Source organism: Lepidochelys olivacea (genome assembly GCF_965140295.1).
Source record: "Lepidochelys olivacea isolate rLepOli2 genome assembly, chromosome: 24".
Taxonomy (NCBI): domain Eukaryota; kingdom Metazoa; phylum Chordata; order Testudines; family Cheloniidae; genus Lepidochelys; species Lepidochelys olivacea.
This window is the reverse complement of record NC_140434.1, coordinates 10,755,799-10,761,232: the sequence shown is the minus strand read 5'-3', so window position 1 is coordinate 10,761,232 and position 5,434 is coordinate 10,755,799.

The following is a 5,434-nucleotide window of genomic DNA, read 5'->3' as shown; positions in this document are numbered from 1 at the left end:
CAATGGGGGAGCGCAGCGCTCTGCTGCATTTCCAAACTAGGCTAAGGCGGGCCGAGAGTAAACAGGAGCCGGGAGGAAGGGGGGCTGGGGACCGAGAGGGGGCTGCGCTGCGTCCAGGTAGCTGGGGGGTGGGCGGGGGGTCTGTGCTGTGTCCAGGCAGCTCATGGGGGTGGGCAGGGGTCTGGGCTGTGTCCAGGAAGCTCATGGGGGTGGACAGGGGGTCTGGGCTGTGTCCAGACAGCTGGGGGGGTCTGGGCTGTGTCCAAGCAGCTGGGGAGAGGCTGAGAACTGGGGGGGGCTGTGTCCAGGCAACTGGGGGGGTGGGCAGGGCGTCTGGGCTGTGTCCAGGCAGCTGGGGAGAGGCTGAGAACTGTGGGGTGGGGGGCTGCGTCCAGGCAGGGGTTCTGGGCTGTGTCTAGGCAGCTGGGGGGGTGGGCAGGGGGTCTGGGCTGTGTCTAGGCAGCTGGGGGGGTGGGCAGGGGGTCTGGGCTGTGTCTAGGCAGCTGGGGAGAGGCTGAGAACTGGGGGGGGGGGCTGTGTCCGGGAAGCTGGGGAGAGGCTGAGAACTGTGAGGTGGGGGGCTGTGTCCAGGCAGGTGGGGGAAGGGGGCTGGGGATGGGAGGGAGCGGCTGCGCCCGGGCAGCGGGAGGGGGGGAACGGAGGGGGGCTGCCCAGGCAGGTGCCTCTCGGCTGGGTCAGCCCTCCCCACTCCCCTCTCCATAGACGGCCTGAGCCCCCATTCCCGGGCTGTGGCCGTGCCCTGTCCCCGCACGGGATCCCTTCCCCTGGGCTGCGGCCGGGCTGCCCCCAGCACAGCCCTCGGGCTCCCGGGAGCTCAAGCTCCGGAGCGACCCAGCTGGGGGGCTCCGGGAGCGGCTGTCGCAGTTACATAACCCTTGGGTACCAGCCCCTGGCTGGGGCGCCCCGGCCCGGATCCGCAGGAGGCGACTGAGCGGAGACGGAGAGCACCGCAGGGGCTTTTCCAGCCCGCGCAGGGTCCCTCTGCGCCTCCCCTTCCTTCCTGCTTCTTGGCACCGCCCAGAACCCGCCGATCTCCTCTGTGCAGGCAGCCCCGAGGGCAGACACCCTCTAACCGCCCCCGTGCAGCCCCCATCTACCAACGGGGCGCCCCTCTAGCTCCCCGGGGCTCCCCAGCGCTGCGGTGAACCAACCCCCCCAGCCCCTGCGCTCTGGGCCGGGTTGTCGGCCCTGTGCAGGCGGAAATGGAGCTGTGTGACTTGTTCAAGGTCAAGCACCCAGTGAGAGCTGGGAATTGAACCCAGGAGTCCTGGTGCCCCCTCCCCGCACTCCTTTCTGTCAGACTCGTTCCCAGAGCTGGGCATGGAACTCAGGAGTCCCTTGCTCGGGAGGGGCACCAGGACTCCTGGGTTCAATTCCCAGCTCTCACTGGCTGCCTGACCTTGAGCAGATTATACTGATTATATATTATATTGAACAAGTTACTAGATTAGATTATAGCACCTGCCAAGGAGGTTGGGGGATGCCAGGGGCTCTGTGGGCCCCCCCTGGGTAACACGTGGCTCCTGTTTGTCTTTCCAGCTGTTCCCTGGGACTCCCATGGGTGCTGGGACTGGAAATCACACTGCACCTCTGGGCTTCCCCAAGACAGTGATGAAACCTAGTGAAATCCAGAGGCTCTGACCAGCCCATCTCACCAGCTTCAATGCCAGCTCTCAGGCAGCAGCCACTGATCCTGTCCTTCTGCACAGATCCCGCTCCAAATCAATTAACTCTGCACAGGTGCCAGCTAGAACCTCAGTTGCAACCGTGTATCATCCTCAGGCACTTCTCGCCAATAGGAGCTCAGGCCCCAAAAGAATCCAGCACCCACCCACGGGCATACGTAATGCACCGGCTTAATATGTGAGAGCGTGGCGCCCCCTAGCGGCCAGTACCGATAACAGCTTCTGCTAACAGAGTTCGCCCTTTAGCTCAAGCTATAGGGCCAGCGCTCTGGGGACTGCAGGTTCAATCCCTGCTCCTGTCAGGCCCAGTTTCATATGTGCTCTGTGAGGTAATTAACCTCCTAGTTACTGAGCTCAATTATAATACTAAAGAAAACAAAGTGTGTCACTCTGGAGCACAGGACCCAGATGTCCCAGATGGGATGATTTAACTGGGAATTGGTCCTGCTTTGAGCAGGGGGTTGGACTAGATGACCTTCTGGGGTCCCTTCCAACCCTGATATTCTATGATTCTATGATTCTATGACCCTTTCCAGGGGTGCTCCAGAGAGTGGGGAGCCAAAATTAGAGCCCCATGCTACACTGCCAGGGTTGCTGTCCTGAGGTGGGAATCTCATCTCTGACAGCAGGGGCTGCCCTTCAGCAAGAGGGGGAAGCAATGGAGTCCTGCTGCTATGACATCCCCTGTCCTGAGACAGCCCTGCTTTGGATCCCCTGGGAGGGGGGTCTGGATCACATGGCTGGCATAAACCCCACAAAGAGGAGCCAGGAACCTCAGAGAGGTTGGAGCCTGAGCTGAGCTCTGTAGGCTGAATTGAGTGGAGTTGCCCTCAGGGGGATCCTGATCTCCCCTACTGCCCAGCAAACTTGCTCCCATGGCCCCTGCGTGGGCTGTCTAGGGCTGAGCCTGGCAGTGCTCTGCTGGCTCCTGCTCCCAGGTAGCACTCGCTCACCCATTTGGATGTGGCTAAGTGGTGTCTGGCTTTGGCTGCTGCTTTTGCCTCATGTTTAATTTAAGGCAGAAGCTGCAGCTGATAAAGAATTCATGCAGTGGCACCGAGGTCAGGGAAGGTGCCAAGGTTCCCACTGGCAGCAGCAGGCCACAGGGCTCCCTGCTATTGCCAGTGCCACACGCCCTGTCTCCTCCCTGCCTTGCTCCTCTGCTGTGCTCTAGCCTGGAGCTGCCGGGCAGAGGTATTCGGCCTGGTGGACACCCAGCCCTGGTCCCACCACTTCTGCTGGGGTATTGGGCTTGTCCATAGACAACAGGCTTTGTGCTGCTCGTCCAAGCCACTTGCCCTTCCCCTCCCCTCTGAGCTCACTGCAGTCACAGCTTCAATCCCGGCTCCCCCAGGCCTGGGCAGGTCCCAGTGCCCAGACTGACTTCCCCTGCCCTAGGCAGGCCCCAGTACCCAGCCCAGCCCCCCTAGCCCTGGGCAGGCCCCAGTGCCCAGCCTGGCTCCCCTAGCCCTGGGCAGGCCCCAGTGCCCAGCCTGGCTCCCCTTGCCCTGGGCAGGCCCCAGTGCCCAGCCCAGCCCAGCCCCCCTAGCCCTGGGCAGGCCCCAGTGCCCAGCCTGGCTCCCCTTGCCCTGGGCAGGCCCCAGTACCCAGCCTGGCTCCCCTTGCCCTGGGCAGGCCCTAATGCTCAACCCCAGCCTGGGCCTGGTGGGAGCTGACCCGCAGCACAGACTCACCCCATGGTACAAACAGCACAGTGGCTTCAAACTGACCATCACATTCACACTTGGATCGACATTCAACACTGACTGTCCTCCTACAAAGTGACACACATGGGCTCACTCTGGGGCTGACACACTCACTGGGGCTGACACACATGCTCTGGGGCTGGCACACACACTCACTAGGGCTGACACACACACAGAGGAAAAGACCAACTCACTCTGGGGTCTCCTACAGGCAGCGCTGTCTGCCCTCCGGCAGCTGCACGCCCCATCCAGGTGAACCTGGGGACAGACACATTGGCCACCAAGACCAGCAGGGCCGAACCTCCCCATGAGCCAGCTCTCTGAGCCACTGGAGGCCCAGCCCTGCCCCAAAGCTGGAGGGGTTTGGTCCTGCCCACTCTGCCAGCAGCTCCCCAGTCCCTCTCCAGTCAGGCATGCTCATTCTTGGCACTGCCTGCACACACACACACACGCACGCTGCACCTCTGTATTCATACACACGCTGCACTTGAACACACCTTCATACCACACACCCCCCCCAACACACTCATTCATCCAACAATCACTTAGTGTCTCTGCTTATCAGGCCTTCACACTCCTATGCAGCATCTCCCTCCCCTGAGGGTCTCAGAGCACTGGGCAGGCAAATGCTAATGAGCTGTGTGCCTCATCCTCTTGGCTCGATGTGGGAACCCCTCTGTGCCTCAGTTTCCCCTCTGTGGTGGGGATAATGCCCCGAGGGCTGGGAAGGTAAATCCATTCATGTCTGCAGAGGCACTGAGCTCCCCACATGGAGATGCCAGTGTCCCATGCCTGCTGGGTGTGGGGTCTACGTGGCTCTGGGCTGGCTCTGACAGATGCCCCTGCATCTTCACCACGGTGCCCCACCACCGCCGCCCAGGCAGGTAGTGCCCACTGTGTGCCCGGCCTTAACCATTCCGGGGGGGCTGGCTGCCCCTGTTAAAAGCTGGCCAGCGGCTCCTTTGCTGCTGCAGCGATCCAGGCTTCATGGCCTTTTCCCAGCAAAAGCGGAGTCCCGGGGGCCCATGGGGCAGGGGTGGGGGCAGGACAGAATGGGACTGTCATGGGAAAATAAAGACATCCTGTTCCAAACAAACTGTGGTCCTGGCCTGAGCCATTGCATCAAGGACGGGGGGAGCTAGGCAGAGTGGAACGGCCCTGAGCTGCTCGGTGCAGATTAATGAAGCTTTTCAAAGTTTCATTAGCAGGAAATTGGTCTTGATCGCCCAGGGATTGGAGCATTAATCAGGGCAGCCAGAGTTTGCTCTGCGCAGTTCTCCCCAGTGCCAGCAGAGCACTGGGCGGGAGCTGGAGCCAGGCCCTTCTCGGGGATGCTTATCTCCTGATGCAAATTGTAGCTGGAACATGGCTTGTGGGGGTGTCTCCACCACCAGGATGGGGCAGCTCCACCCCTACTGTTCCTCCAGCCTGGGGAGGGAGAGCTCAGTCCATGTAGTGGTGCATCTCTGGTGCAAGCACCAGGAGCCAGACTGGCCGCCCCCAGATCATTCCGAATGGGCTCCCAACGAGCCCATGCCGGGTGCTTTCATCACAACTGCCCCGGCCTGGGTTCAAAAAGGGAAATGAGAGGGGAAGGGCTCCGTACTCACAGGGATTGTCAGGAGATCCCAGCAGACACCTAGTGTGCTGAGCGCCTTTGGAAATCTGCCCACTCCCTCTCCCTCCTTCATTCCCTGGTCTAGATGACAATGGAGTGTCTGGGGTGGGTGTATGTGAGACAGACAGAGTGCTGCCCCCTAGTGAATGGAGTTGGAATTGCCCCCACCTTGTATCATGGCCCCACACTGATTCTCCATAGCCCAGGGCAGGGCCTGTGCTAGGGGAGCAGGAGTGTCTGTTCTCCAGCCCTGTTGCAGCTGCGACATTCCCCTTGCCTTGCTGTGCCACACCGGGACAGCCCTGAGGGCCACAGATTGGTTCCAGTCTCTCCGTGTTCCTGCATGGCCAGGACCTAAGCACCATGGCCCATTCCCACCCCCTGAGCCTGAAGCCCTTGGTGTA